We start from the raw sequence: 20888 nt of genomic DNA, 5'->3' as shown, positions 1-20888 counted from the left end.
TTTGCCTTGTTGCCACAGCTGAACAACAGTCTTTTATTATTTGCTATTGGGGGAATTAAAACAGCAAATGGTAGTGGGAATTGACTGAACCACACTGCCTCCATCTTGTGACTCAATTCTGTACCTAGCTCAGTTCTCTTTCTATTCAATTATGGGTCTAGTCCTATTTCTGTCTGGAGAGAAAACTTTATTCAATTGTGAGAATTGTGAGAAAAAAACATTGTTTGAACCTAGCCCTGTGTGGCTGGGAAGCTGGACCACCTCTCCCTGCCACTTAGAGACCCTTAACTAAGGACCTATGACATTATGCTGACCAGAAACCCAGTCAGATCAAAAGACTGATGCAAGGAGTTTTCTCACCATTATACATTGCAAGTAGCCCATACATCTTATCTGAAAACTAGCCCTAGGGACATTAGTATCTGTATTGTTTTGTTTTCCTCTAAAGGGGTTCAGCTCTGCTTCAAACATGCAGGCTAGTAAGACACTGAATATAGGTCTGGTTTTATTAAACTCAACCAAAAAAAAAAACCCAAGAACCAAAGAATAGGCTTATATCCATGGAAAGCCAGGAGAACTCATTTCTGAAAAGTCTCAAGAAAGTGCCCTCTCTTTTGCATCCTACCCTCCATCACCACCTACACAGTCGACATGACTACGAGCAAAATAACAGGAGGTCCAGGTTGCCCCTTGGTGAATGTGGTTTGCTGCTGCACCAGCCCCTCTAGTATTGGCAAGAGCAAAGTTTTCAGGTTTGTTTTATCCTGGAACGACTTCTTTCAGCATCTTGGTGTCTATTTTCCATTCCTTCTAAGTGCTGCCTGCCTGCACAGACCTCTCCCTAGGTTTAGCCTCAGAATCAGGGAGCTCTCCAGTTAAGTCCTGATTCTGACACCTACTGACTGTGTGACTTTGGGTGAGTCACTAAACCTTTCTGTGCTCTAGACAGTACTCTAAGACTTTAGATTGTCGAGGAATTATAAATTGCCTGCATTGGTGGAGGGAATATCCTCACCTGAGAGCCCCCTGTACCAATGAAATCATTGTTTCAGTCTCTGTTTCTCTCCCAGTCCCTCTGGAATGAGTTGTTCACTCATAGTTCAGATCTCTATTTAATAAGTGACTGGTTTGAGGGGAGTGTGTGATGATGATTCCTCTCCCCTTCTGTAATATTGCTTCTATTTTCTAAGGTTTTTTTTTCAGCTTGTTCCTCTGCTCTCTCTTAATCCCTTCCCCACTAAGCTCATCAGCATTCTTATCCATTTAGGAATCTGACTCAAACACCCCCCTTCCCCTTCATTCTTTCCTGGCCAATAAGTGAGTTGTTTGTTTGTTTGTTTGTTTTGAGGCTTGGTGTTTTATGGCCCACAGCTGTGATATCTTCAAGGTGTGGAGCTCTCCAGTTCTTCCTCCACACAGCTGCCAGGCTGGATTAACACTCCTAAAATGTGGGTCTAACAACATCTCTCTCTTCTGAAGATGCTGCCCTATCAAGAACAAGAGAGATAACAAGCCAAATGGACTCTTCCCTAGTCTGATCCCTTCTGGAGTTTGTATTTAGTTCTGGCTAACACATTTTAGCCGAAACAATGACAAGCTGAAGTGCATTGGCAGGAAGGTTATTGAGCTAGTAAGGAGCCTGGAAGGCATTCCTGCCATTTTTTTTTTCAGTTGTGTCCAACTCTCTGTGACCCCATTTGGGGTTTTCCTGGCAGTGGTTTGCCACTTTCTTCCCCAGTTCATTTTACAGATGAGGAAATTGAGGCAAAGAGGATTAAGGGACTTGCCCAGGGTCTCATGGCTAGTAAGTGTCTGAGGCCAGATTTGAACTCAGGAAGATAAGTCTTCCTAACTCCAGGCCCTGGCACTCCACCTAACTGCCCATTCAAGGATTAATACAAGGAAGGAGGATGTTTGGCATAGAGAAGGGAAAACTTGGATTGCAGCTTTATATGCAAAATAAACATTCTTTACACTTAAGAAACTACCCCAGGAGGTAATGAATTTCTCATCCCTGGAGATCTTCAAGAAGAGAACCCTAATTAACACTGCAAGGTGTAACAAATGACACCACCTGCTGGACGCTTACTTCAGGACGCTCCGCCATGAGGAGAAAGTGTCTGAGGGCAAGACATGCGGTTCTTTGGCATCAGGAAGTGACGTTTGCTTATGGGAGGAAGAGGGGGTGAGGCTGGCTCTCTCGCTCTCTTTCATCAGGACTCGGGTGGAGAAGGGAGCTAGAAATGCGCTCTCCCTTTAATAGATAGATGAATCTAGGCCTTTCTTCACCAAATTCTTATTCACCTTAATAAATGCTTAAAAGTCTAATTCTTGCTAAAGCTTATAATTTATTGGTGACCACTCATGAGATATTTTAGACAGACTAGCTAGAATTTTAGCCCCTTACAAAGGTCAGCTGCACGATAGTAAATATATAAACTTAAGGTGGCAAACCTACTCTGTCTGTTCTAATAATTTTATAATCATTCTGTCCAGATGTCAAAACTACAAACTTCTACATGTCTGCTGTTATAAAACTTAAGCAAAATGAGAAACGCTGTCTCACTTCCCAAGCAAATGGAATTACCTTTATGTCAAATGAGACAACAGATGTCAAGTGTTTTTGCAAGATCTCCAGTCCTATAGAAATGTAAGCGATTATTGCCATCATCCTAATAACAAGTGGAAGGGCAAAACTGTTCATGGTACCTAGTCACAGAGACATTTACCAATGCTTTGCCACTCTTTTTTTGTTTGTTTGGTTTTTGTTTTTTGAGGGGCAATTGGGGTTAAGTGACTTGCCCAGAGTCACACAGCTAGTAAGTGTTAAGTGTCTGAGGCTGGATTTGAACTCAGGTACTCCTGACTCCAGGGCCGGTGCTCTATCCACTGCGCCATCTAGCTGCCCTTTTTTTTTTTTTAAATATCTTTATTTTTAATTTATTTTATTTTTTGGTGAGGCAATTGGGTTTAAATGACTTGCCCAGAGTCACACAGCTAGTAATTGTTAAGTGTCTGAGGTCTGATTTGAACTCAGGCCCTCCTGAATCCAGGGCCGGTGCTCTATCCACTGCACCACCTAGCTGCCCCGCTTTGCCACTCTTGATGCTTCTTCACTGATTTTATAAAAGTTTAGGTGCAGTAAAGTATCACTACTTAGAATTAGAGGATCATTCTTTAGTGCCTTCCCTTCTAGGGCTACCTTCCACCTACTCTATATTTATCTTATGTCTACCAATTGATGTATGTGTGGTCTTGCCCATTAGAACATAAGATCCCTGAGGGCAGGGTCTGTTTTCACTTTTTCTTTGTAACCCTGGTGATTAGCACAGTGACTGGCTCAAAGTATGTACTTAATGCCAGACATTCTGTGGTGGCATCACTCATCTCACTCAAGCCTATCTCTACTCACTAGCTAAGACATGGATCGCTTTTCTTCCACTTATAATCTTATGGCCATAATAGTAACAGCTGACATTTATATCATACTTTAATGTTTACAGAGCCTGATATATATAGCTATAACTATAGCTATAGATTTATCTATACACATATACATGCATATATGCACATATGAATATATAATATATAAAATTTATGTATATACATATAGACAGCACATATAAAATATATGTGTATATATACCACACATACATACATATATACATATATATGTGTATATATATATATATATGTATATATACATCTGTATATTTCATTTGAACCTTACAACAACCCTGTGAGGTAAGTACAAAAGGTATTGTTACCCTTATTTTACAGGTGACGAAACTCAGAGAGGGTAAGTGCCAGGATTCAGGGAAGTGCTGTTAAATGTTTAACAACTTGCTCTCCAAAAATCCATCACATAATTTTAAGTTTAATCCACATAATTAACATTTTCTCCATCACTTTCTTGAGTTTAGACAATCAATAAAACAATAACACTGATTTATAAGCACTTGCCAATTTCCAATTTGTAAGTAAATGCTCACAATAAAATTTTAACAATAGGCTCTTAAGAGCCAGTACACCCCTGTGAAGGTTCCAGATTTTGAAGGGTAGTCTTGCTTAATCCAAGCCCAATAGTACATCCATGCTAGTGTCCTCCACCCAGCCCTCCAAGACTACTCTGTTGTCTCTTAACTATCCACGGTCAGTCATTTTCCTCCCCTACTGTTTATTGTACGATTTCCTTTCGTTTACATTCCATAATTCCTTTACATTTACATTATTTCTGTGTATATTTACTTTTTTAAAAAAAAAAACTTTTTCTTTCCTCTGCTCTTCTCTGAATTTCTCTATGCATTATTCTGTACTTTGGGGGACTGAATAGGATATATGTGGTGGGGTGTTGTTTTTTTTAATATCTATGTGAGTTTGTATATCTGTGTGAACTAGACCATGATTGGAGTTAAGGAGCCCTCCTCAAAAAATATCCAGAAAGGATACTTCAGATGCCTGAAATAACCCTATCATTTCTTCTTGTTGTTGTTGTTCAGTTGTTTCTGATTCTTCATGATCCCATTTGGGGTTTTCTTGACAAAGATGCTGAAATCATTTGGCATTTCCTTTTCCAGCTCATTTTACAGATGAGGAAAGTGAGGCAAACAGGTTTAAGGGGGTCACACAGCTAGTAAGTGTCTGAAATAGGATTGGAACTCATATCTTCCTTACTCAGACTCAGTGCTCTATCCACTGTACCACCATCTAGCTATAATTATCCTATTATTAAAATCATCACTTTGGGATAAGAAAGCATTGTCTTCAAATAGGGTTAACACATTCATCCATTAGGACTGAAAAATGGATTAAATTATCAAATTAGTTTATATTATCAAGTCACAGAAAGGGTACTAAAGAATTGTGAGACAGGACAAGTAAATCACGATGGGAAAAGAGACCTAGAAATGGGATGACCATAAGTTAACTCCCCCTGCGGGCCCCCCCCCCCCAATAGCGTAACACAGGCTGGGTGATATAATGAGGAGGAAGGAGGAGGGAGAAGGGAAAGCGGGGAATGATACTAAAGTCATATTCATACTTGTGAGTGAGAGGAAGGAATGTGTGAAATGAAGCAGGGAATGAGATGTCAGCTCCTAGTGAATGAGGATTCTTGTTCTCTGTTCTGGTCTTCCACAGTGGTCGTCAGCACATTATCTCAAGCTTAACCACTTAATGAAGACAACTCTCCTAGTCAAAGAATGCCTGAAAGGGATACTTAGAGAACTTCGATCCCTTTGCATCCTGTGGCTCCCTGGGACACTTTTGCTGGCCTAACCATCTCCTAAACATCTAAAAATGGTCACATATGTGACGTCTCATCATGGTGTGGAGGTGACATGAGTCTCCTTAGAGCTTATGCCAGTAGAGGACAAGCTCTAGCTGGTCCTACTCAGTTAGAAAGGCTTCACATATAGCCAGGTGATTTAATAATCATACAGGAGTTTGGACTTTTGAGGCCTGGTATAGCTAGAGATGCTCATCAGCAAAAGCTTAGCCACTTGGTGATCATTTTTTTTTTCAGCTCCAACAACTCCTAAAGACCAATTAATCAAGTGATAAAGGGTTGCTGTAATCAGCCTTTGGTACAGGTAGTACCCACAGATATAAAATCACATGTCCTTGAAATATTTAAGTATTTAGATCAGAGAGAATTGTAAAGAAGGAAAAAAAGAGGTGCCCAAGGGCCACTTAGGAAAATATGCTGGATCCTAGTTGGGTCTCAATTTTAAGACTAGGCAGAAGGGGATCTTTGCCTTCCAAGGTTATTGGCCTAGTTAGTGGGTGCTAAGAGATTAAGGACCTCCAAATACTGTACCCTTTTGGAAAAGGTAACCTAATAGAATAAAAAACAAAGACCCTCATGTACAACTTGTACAGATATACCTTTTGTTGTTGTTATTGTTCAGTCATTTCAGTCATGTCTTACTCTTTGTGACCTCATTTGGGTTTTTCTTGGCAAAGATACTGGATTTGTCATTTCCTTCTCCAGTTCATTTTATAGATGAGGAAATTGAGGCAAATAGGGTTAAGTGACTTTCCTACCATCACAAAACTAGTAAGGGTCTAAGGTCATATTTGAACTAAGGTCTTCCTGACTTCTGGCTTGGTCCTCTATCCACTGCTCCACTTGGCACCCATTGCAGATAAGCTTTTTTTATTCAAGATGTGTTCTAAGAACCTGTAGCATCTTGGAAACTGAGAATGTTAAATGCACTAAAGAAGCTCACATTCTAAAGGTACCCTAAAATTAATTTTTTAACTGAAAGAATCCTTCAGTAAAACAAATAATTACTACTAAGTTTTATACTTTCTTTAACTCATTTTCATGTGTCAAAGTTTTCTTAAAAGTACACCTCTATCCGACCTCAGACACTTAACACTTACTAGCTGTGTGACCTTGGGCAAGTCACTTAACCCCAATTGCCCCTCAAAGAAACAAAAACAAAAAAAAAAAAAAAAAAAAAAAAGTACACCTCTAGTGGGAGATTATTGCTTTGTTTTTCTTAGTCACCTTCAACAGTCTGGATGACGTATTATATATAGTCAAGTAAAAACAAGAGGCACCAGAAACTTAAGAAGTCTGAACAATGTAAGGACCATTATTCCAGAGCATCTATGATGAAACATGCTACTCACTTCTTGACAGAAGTCACAGCCTCAAGACACAGACACATTTTTTTTTTAAAAATGGCCAATAAATGCCTGATTGAAAAAAAAAGTTTTTAAAATAAGGCATCAAAAAATCTTTTTTTAAAAAAGCACACTTCTACATTATAAGACAAAGTTAAGGTCAATTTAGATCAGAAAACAAAGTCATACCTTGAGTACTTAATTTCCTGGGAACAAAGCTCCTTTATATGAAGTTAGCCATGTTTTCAAAAAAAATTCTTCTTAATTCATGTGAAGAAGCTACCATTGTTTGTTAGGTTTCCCCAAATCCTAAATCAACCAATCCTTTCTGCCTTCACCCACTTCCTCACTTCCAGATATTGTCTTTAGCCACATCTGACATTATTTTGGCTAGCATTTATTAATAATATTTTTGTACAGTAAATATCCCTTAAAGCAATCTTATGGGGGGAAGGGAGGGATAAAAATTGGAACCCCAAACTATAAATAAAGGTGTTTATTAATTTAAAAAAACATTCTTATGTCCCCAATATTATTATTTGATCATACCATTTCTAACAAAGGGGTATCACTAGAATGCATCCCATTTGCTAACAGAACAATCACTGTATAAAAGTAATACTATAACTTTTCATTTTTGAAAAGTATTTAAACACAATTTTCTTTGAGTTTGCAATTCTCCAACTGCATTTATTAATCATCTTTCTGCCTGCAAGGTACTGGGCTAGGGAGATAGGGTTATAAAGTCATCCATAGGATGCTGTGGAAAGCATGGTGGTTCTTGGAGTCAGGTATTTGGGTTCCATTCCTGGTTTGGCCACTTATTATCTAAGGCAAATTACATAACCTCTGTAAGGCCTTAATTTTCTCATGTGTAAAATGATAGGCCTGAACTTAATGACCTCCAAGGTCCCTTTCACATACATATCTTTGATCTTGTAGCAGAAGTAATCCCTGCCCTCAGAGTTTACACTGTCCTGATTGGGGTCTGGAAGTGGAGGGTGGGATACAATGCTAAGTAATCAGATGGCAATTTAAGGAAGGGGAACACTGGAAACTTGTGGGGGGTTGATTTCTTGTAGAAGGTGGTGCTTAGGAGTGACACCTATCTCCTTAGGGTGATTCTCCCTGTGGTCAGCACAGTATTTCTTTTTTTTTTTTTAGTGAGGCAGTTGGGGTTAAGTGACTTGCCCAGGGTCACACAGCTAGTAAGTGTTAAGTGTCTGAGGCTGGATTTGAACTCAGGTACTCCTGACTCCAGGGCCGGTGCTCTATCCACTGCACCATCTAGCTGCCCCAGCACAGTATTTCAATAAAACTTGGGAAACTGGAAAAAAAAATAGAAGGTGGTGCTTGAGCTGAACTAACTGTTCTACTTGTCTCCCTTAGAATTTCTTCAAGATGAGATAATTTCATTTTTTTCTGCTCAGCTGCCATTAATTGTTCATCTTTTTTTGACTCCACATTTTGTAATAGACCACGCACACAGATAGATGGACAGATAAACAGATATACTTATCCCTATTTTCCATGTATGCTCAATTTTTACTGTCCTCTTTTACATTTCCCCGAAAAAGTGGGGTTCATATCTTTTACAGATAGATTTTACTGTCATGAGACAAAAAGGGGTGCCAAAACAAGTAGTAGCAACAGTTGGAATGTCATGGTTTGGAGAGATCAATGAAAAATCCCCAAGAGACAAGACAAATTCTCAAGATGCCAATTGCTTCTTGGGGAGCAGGCCACTCTTACGCTCTTTCATGTTCCCCTATCAACAACCCTCAAAGAAAAGTTAGAAACACAATTGCTCCACCAACTCTTTGAGTCACTTCATCCTGGCTGTTAGTCCCTAGCCTACCATGAGATCCTATCCAGTGTCCAAGGATACTGGTGCCCTCCATCCAGGTCACTGGGATTTCTTTCCATAGGCTTGTCTAACTGAGGGTATATAAATCACTGAAAATAGTGCCATACTGAAGACGGAGTGCCAATGCTACTTAGTAAGGTAAGAGCAGGCCTGGCCCTGCTTACCCAGCCAGATCACATCACGGGACTGGCATCCGAGGGTCTCCAAGCCTGTTAAGCCCCAAGTGCTTGGGAACGTCTGTTCTGAAAATTCATAGTTCCTGTGCTAGGTAATGATACCTGCCCTGTTGGGTTTAAAACACAAACTCAGATGCTTTCAAGTTCTTCTCTCCCTGGGAGGGGAAAAGGGCTAGGGTAGTTAAAGAAAAAAACAAAAACAAAAAAACCCCTCATTTTACAGCTGCTCTCCGTGAAACAAAATGTTGCCTGGGCGTTCAGGATGGAGAGCCCATCTCTAACGGCAGGTTAGCCCCATTCTCCGTCTACATGCAATTCCTGGGCAACCCACCCGGCTGGTTATGGAGGACACCAAAGGCAGCTCAGCTCAGAAGTCCCGGCTGGGGGCGAGGCGAGGAGCTGGCCCGCCCGGGCGAGCGCTGCCTGGGGAAGAAAGAAGGAAGGGGTGAATCCTACCTGATACTGCAGTGCATCCGGACCGCAGCGCCGCGGAAGCAGGGGGTGGGATGGGATGGGATGGGATGGGATGGGATGGGATGGGATGGGGGGTGCGGGGAGGGGGGGGAGAGGAAGAGGGAGATTCGTGCTGCCTTCCCCGCTCACCTCTTTTCCTCCCCCTTCTTATTGCAATGCCAGAGAGCGCGCAGCAGGGTTCCAGATTGACAAAGAATAAAAGCACCACCCACCGCACCGGCAGCGGCTGGCCCACGGGCGGGGAAGCAGCGTGGTCCGGAAGCCAGGCAGCCCGCACGGCCGCTTCCTCCGGCTGCGTTCATCTTCCCTAGAAGTGGGCTCCTCGCCCCTTCCTCTCCAGTCTCCCCCCACCCTCTCCTTCGTTCGGAGCCGCGCGGGAGCCCAGGAGGGGCGGCCGCGGTTGCGCCGCTTTCTCCCCTGGCCTAGCCTGCCCCTCGCCGCCTGCTCCGGGGGGGCCTAGAAGGGCTCGAGCCGCCGGGGTCCCGGGGCCGTGTCCGTTGCACGGGGTGGACAACTGCAGCTACCCAGGAAAAGGCTTGGAGAGAGAAGCCGAGCTCCGCTGGCTTTGCAGCTTGGCTACAGACCCCGGAGAGGGGCAGAGAGGCCTGTCTGTTCCCTTGGGGAGATGCACCGACCTGGGGAGAAAGCAGCAGTCCTTCCCGCCGCACTCCCCACGGCTGGAGGGCCGGCAGGCCTCTGTCACCTAGAGTGAAGCATTTGCCTACAAAATGCAGGCATCCCTTACTCGTTTTTGCACTTATTTGGAATTTTCTATTGTTAGATCTGGAGGGGGGAAAAAAACTTCAACTTGAAGTTTCCATGAAAAGAACATAGGAGTTCGTTGTGATTTGTGTGTAAAGACTGCATTTCATTTCATAGGCACTAACCTCACTCCACAAAGCGTTCGTTGGCCTGGTTTGGTTTGTAGGTCAGATGGGCAGGCAGCGTGTCTGACACTCCGGCTAACTTTTAGAACAAACAATGTACCTTTGCTTTTCTCAATCAGGGCGGTATTTGGGTGTCACTGATTTCTGTGAACGAATTGGAGCTGGGGCAGCACTGGCATTGCCTTGGTCATGATGAAATGATATCTCACGGTCACACTTTCTCATAGCCTCTTTTTTTTTTTGATGCAATAAACATTTTTATTTATAGTCCTGGGTTCCAATTTTTAATCCTTTTTTCCTCCCTCCCCTACCCCCTCCCTGTGGTGCCAAACAATCAGATATGGGTTATACATGTATATTATGCAAAACATTACCATATTTGTCATTTTGTACAAGGAAACTTGAATTTTTAAAAAATGAAAGTGAAAAATAGCATGCTTCAGTCTGTTCCATCAATATCAGCTCATAGCCTCTTGATCTCACCTCTTCCCACCCCTAATTCCTAAATTGTTGTTGCTCAGTAGTTTCAGTCATGTCTCACTCTTCATAACCCCATTTGGGGTTTTCTTGGCAAGGATACTGGAGTGGTTTGCCATTTCCTTCTCCAGCTCATTTTACAGATGAGGAAACTGAGGCAAACAGGGTTAAGTGACTTGCCCAGGGTCACACAGCTAGTAAGTGTCTGAAGTCACATTTGAACTCCAGAACATGAGTGTTTCTGATTACAGCATTGGCACTCTATCTACTGAGCCACCTAGAGGATAATGATATTTATGTTACCTAATTCAAAGAATTACTGTGAAATTATTGTACAAACTCTATAAATGTGAGTGATTATTTGGGGATTGCAAAGATAAACACATCCTCACAGTTCCTGTTGCTCACATTCACTGTTTGCCTGCCCTTGCCCCAAAGACCAAGGACAGGTCTCATCTGTGAATTCCCTTGCCCATACTGTTACTTAGGATCTGACCACCTCCAAGCAGCAGGTCAGAATGAGAAGGCATGGATAAATTATGGTTGGAACTAGAGCAGAAATTAAAATTACAGATTCGTCAAAGTTTTTAAGTACGGTTTAGAGTTAGGGAGTAGGCTTGTGATTTCACTGGTACAGGGAACTCCTCAGTGAAGAAATTCCCTTCCTCTATGCAGGTCGGCAACTTGAGGTTAAGTGACTTGTCCAAGATCACAGAAGCAGTTTATGTCAAAGGCTCAGAAGCTGGCTTTCTATTCACTACATCACATATAGGTTAATCCAACATTATTTAATTAAAAAAAAAAATTGAGGGTTAAATGGCTTGTCCAGGATCATACAGCTAGTAAGGGTCTGAGGCTGGATGTGAACTCAAGTCCTCCTGACTCCAGGGCCAGTGCTCTACCCACTGAGCCACTTAGCACAGTTATTTATTTTGCAGCTTCTTGACACCTGGTTGGTGTTAAATGCAACATTTTATTAGCCCATAAGCTCCTTGAGGGAAGGGTTGGTCTTTTCCCTTCTTCATATCCCTGGCATTTAGCATAATTTTTTGTACATAATAAAAGCTTTAATAAATGTCATTAAATATTTACAAAAATGCCATTAGGATAAATTGTGGACTTTATTAGAAGCAGCTTCTGGGACAGTGAATAGAGCACTGGGCCTGGAGTCAGAAGACAAGAGTTCAAACCCAGCCTCTTAACCTCTGTTTGCCTCAGTTTCCTAAACTGTAAAATGGAGGCAATAATAGCACCTGCCTCATAGGGTTGTTGTGAGGATCAAAAATATTTATAAAAAGCACTTAGCACAGTGCCTGGCACATAATAGGTACTATATAAATGTGTATTCTTTTCCCTCTAGTTTTCTGCTGTATGAATGAACAATGAAGGGATAAGTATTGATTATATGCCTTTCCACAGGAGTGATATGTGGGGAGACTTCATTTGTCTTGGGTCCTTGGGATCCCAGAAATAATCTGTATCAAATAGGGTGACTGGCATCTGAAAATAGTTGACCCCCAAAATTTCTTTTGCCCTGACTAGGGAATAATAGGAAAGGAGAGATCACATTAGCTGACACAGGACACTCCAGCTAGTATCAGGACTGATGTGTTTAGCGCCTCAGAAGCCAAAGCCACCTCTTTTCCCAGACCATTTCTGGCCAAACAGCTGCATGATTGATTTAGTTCTTGGTATTAATCCAGGCCAGGCATATTTACTTCCTCATTGAGCTCCAAGGCCTCACCCTTTGGGAATTCATCGACATCTGTCTGAAGCTGGGCTTCTTCCAGCTATCTGTGTCTTCTCCAGGGACCCAGGGAGAATGGTTAAGTGATGGGTAAGTGAATGAATGAAAAAGCATTTTTTGTGCTTTGCCATGCACTGATAGGCTAGGGAGGTACAAAAGTGAGACAATCCCTGCCCTAATAGGATAGGGGAGTACAACACAATAGGAGAGTGATGGCCAGGGAAGAGAATTTTGATCTGGGCAGCCACAGGGATTGTGAGATTGACTACAATAGGGCAGTCAATTTTCCTGCCCTTTTCAGTAGCAATGGTAGTATTGATTCGAATACTCTTTCCAGAGCAAGAGGCAGAAAACATTAATAAATGCTTGTTAATTTATTGATTTATTGGAAAAATAGTCTTCCCCCAAGGAAGGAAGGAAGGAAAGTGCCAAACAGCTGCTTATTGACTCTTTTCTGGGCATCTTCCTATCCCAGGGCTCTAGCCCAGCAGGTTCAGAGGAAATCCTTGGGGAGGGTGCTGCCTGTAGCCTAATTAGGTAGGCTCCCTTTGCCTTGCTTCCCCCACCCCATCTTATACAACTATGCTATCACAAAGTTTGACTTTGTGAGGGTTGCTAAGAGCCATATCCCCTCTCACCACTCAAAGCACTGTATGGTTTAACTGAAGAAGTAGGAGGAAAGGGAAGGAATTAGAGGCAGCTGAGTTGGCATCTTAACCCAAAGCTTTGTTACACACCAGTAAAAACCTTCCATTTTGATGAGGACAGAACTTTGAGACTTGGATCCAGTACTGGAGGAGGTTTCTTCCAAGTTTGTCATTTATAGAGTAAGGAGATCCTGATGTGGGTTCATTCTTTGTTTTTGTTTTATTTTCAAAACGGAACCCCATTTATTTGTATTTTAAATTTGTACACATTTGTATAATAATCTGTACCTTGTGATATTTGCTATTATTAGAAGGAAATCTTTGGATTCAGAACTACTTACAGTTTTCATATCATTGACTTGGTTTGTATTTTTAAACAAATCCTAGTGGTTTTGGTCCAAATCCAATGAAGGTTGTGTAAAGAAAGAAAATTTATATTAAAAAAAAAACAAAACCAAACCTAGCGGCAGCTAAGTGGCATAGTGGATAAAGCACCAGCCCTGCATTCAGGAGGACCTGAGTTCAAATCTAGATTCAGACACTAGTCACTTACTAGCTGTGTGACCCTGGGCAAGTCACTTAACCCTCATTACCCTGCAAACAAAACAAAAACAAAGCAAACCAAAACAAACCAAAACAAAACCTGATAGGCAGGGCCCTCACATAGCTAATATTTGAACTAGGGAAAAAAAATAACAACCAACCCTTGGCTGTTTTCCCTCTCCTTTGGAACCTACCAGTCCTTAGAGCCTTGTTAGTGATAGACTTTACTTCTCCAAAAGAAGGGAACTCTCACTCCCAGGGTTAAGTTCTTTGTGAACTCAGAAAAACCAGCTGGCTAAGCAATGCCCACAGGCATGAAAGTATGTGTGTGTATACACACATATATATTTATACACACATACATGTATGTTAACATTAATTTTCTGCACAACTAGACTATAGTCTTTCTCAATCTAAATTATGTTTAGAAAGTTCCCATAATTCCTCTTTATTGTCTGATTGCCAAGTGGTACCACTTCTAAAACATTTTAGGGGCTTCACTTCCAACAAACTGCCTAAGGCTATCTGAGTCTGACTCCCTCATTCCTCTCCTCCACCTCAATTCCTGACCTTATTATGCATATGTAGTTGTCCTCAAGACTTTCTAGCCATATCTCAAAACTTGCCTTCGCTAAGATTACAATAGTATAAATAAAAACTGCATTTAATTTAATTGCATTTATGTTCCTCTCCCTCCCTACCTGCTCAAACTGGGCAATCTAGGGTTAATGGAGATTGGGTGAACAAACTGGCATGTGAGCATAATGGTATTATATTATTGTGTTCTAAGAAATGATGACTATGAGGAATACAGAGAAATATGAGGAGACTGTATAAACTGAAGTATAGCCAGGTAAGTAGAACTAGAACAATACATACAGGTAGATTACTACAATGGAAGTGAAAGTAACAGTGATGGAGTTGAACCCTTAGTTTAAGAGAGCAGATAATGAAATACATACCACTCCTCTCTATGGAGGGGTGGGGCACTAACTGGGACATTGGCTACAGGTATGCCAGTTTTGCCTAAATCTTTTCTGTCATTATAAGGGAGAGTTAGAGGATGGAGGGGAGGGAGGGTCAGATGTATATTCAGAAATCACTTATGCAAGAAAGAAAAGGCATCAATTAAATGTATTTCAAAAAAGCGACAAAAATAACGATCCATTTCAATAACATATTTACAAAGTTAAATGCCACGTTCCTTGTTTCCGTTAATAATGGATAATCTATCATCTTTTTTTAGAAGAAGAAAATAGGGTGTGTCTGGAAGTATATCTTGCAACAAAATAAAATATAGAAATAACTTTTTAAAAGAAAGGAATATGTCATAAATAAATAAGCATATATAAAAATAAAAAACCACCTTCATAAAATGTTAGAGCTGAAGGGGAAGGTAATCACTATGTAGTTCAATCTTCTTAGTTTTACAGATGGGAAAACAGACCCAGAGATTTTAGGTGACTTGCTCAGGGCCATACTGTTAATGAGTGGAAGCATTACTCCTTGCCCAGACAAGGTCTGTCTGGTTGTAGGGTAGAGGGATCAAGTCTCATCTCTTGCCCTATTCTTGATTTTGTGATTTCAAAAGCCACGCTTCTATTACGGTTTAATCTGGGAACTTCCCTTCTTGCCTGGGGTATCCTTACTCTAAAGCAACCAACTAAGAGATTGTAGACCTTTAGAAGTCATCTTTTCACCATGAAAAATCCCTCCCAAGATCCATTCTCCTTTCTGTTTTCTCATTGGTGAATTCCTCCTGGAGCCTTCCTTCCTTCATCCAGTTCCCAGCCCTGTTCCTGACTTTCTAGACATCAGAACAGTCCCTTTATACAGGTATTTTCTCTCCCATCATCTTTTCAGTTCCTTTTTTGTATTTTGTCTTCCCCCATTAGGATGTAAACTCCATTACTAGGGCAGGGACTATCTTTCTTTTTTGCATGCATTTGTATCCCCAGCTTAGCCACAGTGCTTGGCACAGAGTAAATGCTTAACAAATGCTTTTTTCCTGCCTTCCTTCCAAGAAATCCCCCATCCTTATCCACTCTAACACTGAATTTGATTCTGCAAAGGATCCATTTATCTTAACAAACATACCTGAGAGATAATAAGGACAAGAGGAAATGCAATCGATTGTTTGATTTATCTGTGCATTTGCTTAATCAACTTATTTTCTAATAGCTGAGATTTAATAAGGGAAAAATAATTTTGTTAGGTGGGAAGATTTGGGAGCAATGTGAGAGAATTTTGGAGTATGACTCGTTGCAGAGGATAGCATGCTATAGGAGGGAATTTGGGCAAAGAAAAGTGAATTCATGGATGATGAAAGAGAAAAGGAGGTAGGAAATGGGTGACAGGCATATATAGTAAATGCAATTAAGTCCAATTAGACAAACATTTATTCAGCAACAACTAGGTGCATGGCATTGTCCTGGGTGCTGGTGATGCAAAGAAACTGGTTTCTCTCAAGAAGCTTTTTTTTTTATTTTTACAAACAGCAATACCGATTACCAAATGGTACCAGTCTTGCCAAAGAAGACTGTACTCAAAACCAATAAATAAGTAAATAAAAATTTTATACACTTTCAAGAGGAAGAGAGAACTAATAGCTTGTATCAGTTAAGTCCTCATGTAGGAGAGGAGACCTGAATTATGCTTTGAAAGAAGCTAGGGATTGTAAGAGAGATGATGATGATGATGATGATGATGATGATGATGAAGGGTCATAGGGTCATAGAATTTAGACCTCTAAGGATTTTTTTTTTTTTGCAGGGCAATGGGGGTTAAGTGACTTGCCCAGGGTCACACAGCTAGTAAGTGTCAAGTGTCTGAGGCCGGATTTGAACTCAGGTACTCCTGAATCCAGGGCCGGTGCTTTATCCACTGCGCCACCTAGCAGCCCCTCTAAGGATCTTTAAAGACACCTAGTCCAACTCTTTCCTTTTACAGAATAGTAAACTGAGGTCCAGTGGGGTTTTGTGATTTGCCCACAGCCACACGACTAGTAAGTAGCAGAACTGAGTTTCAAACTCAAAATCTCTGATGCTAAATCCAATACATTTTCCAGGAGTACATACACCAGCTGTGAGGGACCACCTGGGCCAGGGAAGAGAGGTGGAAGTTAGAATGCCACATGTGAATAGCTAATAGGCCAACTAGACTAGAAAAGAGAGAGTACATGAAGAGGAGTGATATGAAAGAAGATTGGAAGAGCAAGTCATACTGTGAAGGGCTTTAAATGCCAGCCAGAGGATTTCTTATTTAATCTCAGAAGCAAACAGAAGCCACTGAAGAATTTTGAATAGGACAGTGACATGATCAGATATGTATTTTATTTTTGAATTTTATTTTATACATGTAAAAACAATTTTTAACATTCATTTAAATTTTTTTTGAGTTCCAAATTCTCTCCTTTCCTCTCTTCTTCCTTCCCTGAGACAGTAAGCAATTTTATATTGGTTATAAATGTGTAACCATGCAAAACATTTCCACAGATATGTGTTTTAGACAAATTAATCTGATCTCTGTGTTTGCTTTCTATTTTGTCAATAGTGGTGGTGGTGGGTGGGATAGTAGAAACAGATTTTCTTTAAAAAATCATAAAAGTATTTTATTATTTTCCAGTTACATGTAAAGATAGTTTTCAACATTTGTTTTCATAAGATTTTTAGTTCCAAAATTTTATCCCTCCCTTCCTTCCCTCCCTGCTCCTTAAGACAGAAAGCAATCTGATATAGGTTATATATGTACAATCACATCAAACATATTTCTGCATTAGTCATGTTGTGAAAGAAGAATCAGACTTACTAGCTGTGTGACCCTAGGCAAGTCACTTAACCCTCATTGCCCCATCAAAAAAAAAAAAGAAGAAAGAAAGAAAGAAGAAAGGAAAGAAGGAAGAAAGGAAGGAAGAAAGAAAGAGAAAGAAAGAAGGAAAGAATCAGAACACAAGGGAAAAACTTCAAAAAACAAAAACAAAAATAGAAACAATATGGTGAAGAAGGAACAGATTAACAAAAGAAAAGAAAGATAAGTACCTGAAAAAGTGTTAAGAATAGTAATGTCAAATTTCCCATGTTTTGAGAGACTGTACCCAAAACCAAGCCTACCTAACACATTAATGATATTATTATGGTTATTTTTGTTATAAATATCTCTGCATGTTATATATTGTTTATTTGATGTTTAAGATTGGTTTATATGGTAATGAAATTGTAAAGAAAATTCTTTATTATAGATGTGAAAAACATGAATGTTTCCTTATATAAAAAGCAGAAAACAATAGGAAAATTGTAAACCATAACTCTATTATGTAGTTTCTTTTCTTAAGTATGTATTAAAATTAACATGATAGTACACACACACTGCCCTGTTTGTCTGTATCCCCTTTATGAACTTCCTTTTATTCTCTTCTGTATATTTTTAAAATGTTTAATCGATATTATTTTCCTCTTGAAAAATCACTATGGGGCAGCTAGGTGGCTCAGTGGACAGAACACACACCCCGGAGTCAGGAGTACCTGAGTTCAAATCCAGCCTCAGACACTTAACACTTACTAGCTGGGCAAGTCACTTAACCCCAATTGCCTCGCTAAAAAAAAAAATAAAAATCACTATCACTACTTCCCTTCCTCCCCATGATTTTTATTCCAAAATGAAAGCTTTCCCTTATAAAGAATAAATATGGTTAAAGTAAAATAAATGCAAAAATTATCTCTATCTTAAAATATGTGTCCTACTGCACCTCTGATTAATCCCTTTTCTGCTGAGAGGTGGGAATCATACTTTGTCATTGTCTTCAGGGGTCCTGTTTGGTCGCTGCAGTGATTAAAGTTTTAAAGTATTTAAAAATGATTATATTTGTATTCCTGTGGTCATTATATATGGTCTCCCCTGATTCTTCTCACTTCACCCTTAATCAGTTCATACATGTCTTCCCAAATTTCTCAGAATCCATCCTTTTCCTCATTTTAAATTATAAAAGTATTTTGTTATTTTCCAGTTACATGTAGAGATAGTTTTCAATATTTGTTTTTATAATATTACTAGTTTCACATTTTTCTCCCTCCCTCCCCCCTTCCCCAAGACAGCAAGTAATCTGATATAGGTTATATAGGTACAATAACATTAAACATACTTCTGCATTAGTCATGTTATAAGAGAAGAATCAGAGCAAAAAGGAAAAACCTCAAAAAAGAAAAACACCACCAAAAACAAAAGAAATAGTATGGTTCAATCTGCATCCATATTCCACAGTTCTTTTTTTTTTCTGAATTTGGAGAGCATTTTCCATCATGAGTCTTTTGGAACTATCTTGGGCCATTGTATTGCTGAGAAGAATCAAGTCTATCACAGTTGATCAACACATAATACTGATGATACTGTGTACAATGTTCTTCTGGTTCTGCTCATCATCAGTTCATGCAAGTCCGAAGGTGTAATAATATTCCGTTACATCCCAGTACCATAATTTGCTTGGTCATTCTTCAGTGGTAGACATTTGATGAACATGTTTTTGCTATACAGATTTGTAATAGACTTGGAAGATACAAATCAGGCCTCAAAAAAACCTTTCTGAAATTGGAAGAGGACAAGCAAAATAATCATTAGTTAAATCATGAAATCATGGATCCTTATAGTTAAAGAGCAATGTTAGAGTTCATCCAATTTATTCTTTGCCCGAAGCATGAAAGTACTAGGTTATAACACCCGAGACAAATGGTCATCTAACCTCTATCTAAACATTTCCAGCGATTGGGATCAAGGTGACTAATTCTATTTGTTACTGAGAGAACATCTGCCTTCTAACTCTGACCAGCTGAAAGTTCTTTACCTTGGGAGAGCTAGAGTAAGTCTAATCCATCTTTCACCTGAAAACTTTCAAAATTACTTGAAAACAATGATCATATCCCTTTCTATCTTCCCTTCTCTAGGCTAAATATCTCACTTCCTCTAATGAATAGTTATAACATAATATTTCAAATGGTCTCAGCACCTGGTTGCTCTCCTATGGAATTGATCTGTCTTATTAATCATACCTCCTAAAATGTGTCACCAAGAGATTTCTGACACAGCAGAATAAATAGAAAACAGGAAACCAACTCCACTAGCTATTTTGCAACAAAAACAGTATAATAATGTGAAAAAGATAACAAAAAACCATCTGAAATAATTATAGATGTATCTGGAAGTTGCTATTGCCACTTGATGCCTGCCCTAGGTCTGATTTTCCTCCTGTTTTCATCCCTTTATTACCTCTATTATTTACCTCTTCCTTTAAGGAAACCAACTCCCTTCTCCCTGTAAAAGTCACTTATTCTCTTCTCTTGGACAACAGATGTGGGCTAGAAAATATAATTAATTGGATTTGTAAGTTGTTAAATGGCTAAAATAAAAGAGTAATAATAATAACAATAACAACAACAACAATAAATTCATTTAGGAGGCAGCTAATTGAATCAGTGGATAGAGCACTGGGTTTAGAGTCAGGAAGACCAGAGGTTAAACCCAGCCTCAGACATGTACTAGCTGAGTGACCTTTGGCAAGTCACTTAACCTCTGTTTGCCTTAATCCACTGGAGAAGGAAATAATAAATCATTCTAGTAACCTTGCCAAGAAAACCCCATGGACAGTATGGTCCACAAGGTCATGAAGAGTTGGACGTGACTCAACAACTGAGCAATGACAGTGAAAGATTTCTTTCTACCCATGGTCCCAAAGTCTTTAAGCAAATGCTGAATGGCCTCTCATCGGGTATATTGTTGAAGGGGTTCTCGGTTGTATAGTTAGGGCTAGATAACTTCTGAGGTCCCTTTTGTCTCTGAGATTCTCTACTTGTGGAATTGCCTGCTTTCTTATTTGACTTAAAAACTTGTCACATTTGTAAGCCTGCTCCAATACAGGCTCAAAGCCTTTTAGTTTGGTGATACCTGCCAGAACTTGGGTTTGAGTGGCAAAGCCTTTGAGAAACCAGAGTTATTTTCTCATTACCAAGAGCCAGACTAAGACATCTGTGGAAAGTTTATACTTTATATACTTCCTGGAAGAAGAGAAGATGTTTGATTTAAAAAACCCAACAACCCTATACCATCTTTGTGCAGGGTTCATCAAGGATAATGCCTAGTTGTTGTACTTATTCTAGTTGTTTCTTTTTTTTCCCCATGTCGAATAGGAGCAGATGGCATTGATGCAGTTTTGTCACACTGCTAGAATGGAGATTTTTTTAAACGTTGAGAATTATTACATTAATATAACCTTTCCTCTACCTCTTTTGTTTTCACCTATCTGGATCTCAGTCTCCCCAGCTAGTAAAATTGACTGAAGAGCATTTCTGAAGTCACAATGGAGCCTCAAACAAGACTTTTTATGTCCATCCAATAATCTAAGGTCTTCTTTTTCTTTCCCATTAGTTGCAAGGAGGGAAGGGGAATTATTAC

At 39.9% G+C, this 20888-nt stretch overlaps 1 protein-coding gene across 2 annotated transcripts in view; it reads right to left on the bottom strand.

The window, feature by feature from the left end:
- Window positions 1-9376, bottom strand: part of MSANTD3 (Myb/SANT DNA binding domain containing 3) — a 36831-nt gene extending 27455 nt beyond the window's left edge. Inside the window, exon 1 of one of the 2 annotated variants that reach the window (XM_043975842.1) lies at window positions 9280-9376. The gene's annotated coding sequence lies outside the window, so the exon portion shown is untranslated. Of the gene's footprint in view, window positions 1-9132; window positions 9213-9279 lie in introns of those variants that run through there. The other variant, XM_043975841.1, reaches the window with a different exon arrangement.
- Between the last annotated feature and the right edge of the window lie 11512 nt (window positions 9377-20888).

Source organism: Dromiciops gliroides, chromosome 1 (genome assembly GCF_019393635.1).
Source record: "Dromiciops gliroides isolate mDroGli1 chromosome 1, mDroGli1.pri, whole genome shotgun sequence".
In the NCBI taxonomy this organism is placed as follows: domain Eukaryota; kingdom Metazoa; phylum Chordata; class Mammalia; order Microbiotheria; family Microbiotheriidae; genus Dromiciops; species Dromiciops gliroides.
The sequence above is the reverse complement of the archived record's forward strand: the minus strand, read 5'-3'. Positions and strand labels throughout refer to the sequence as shown.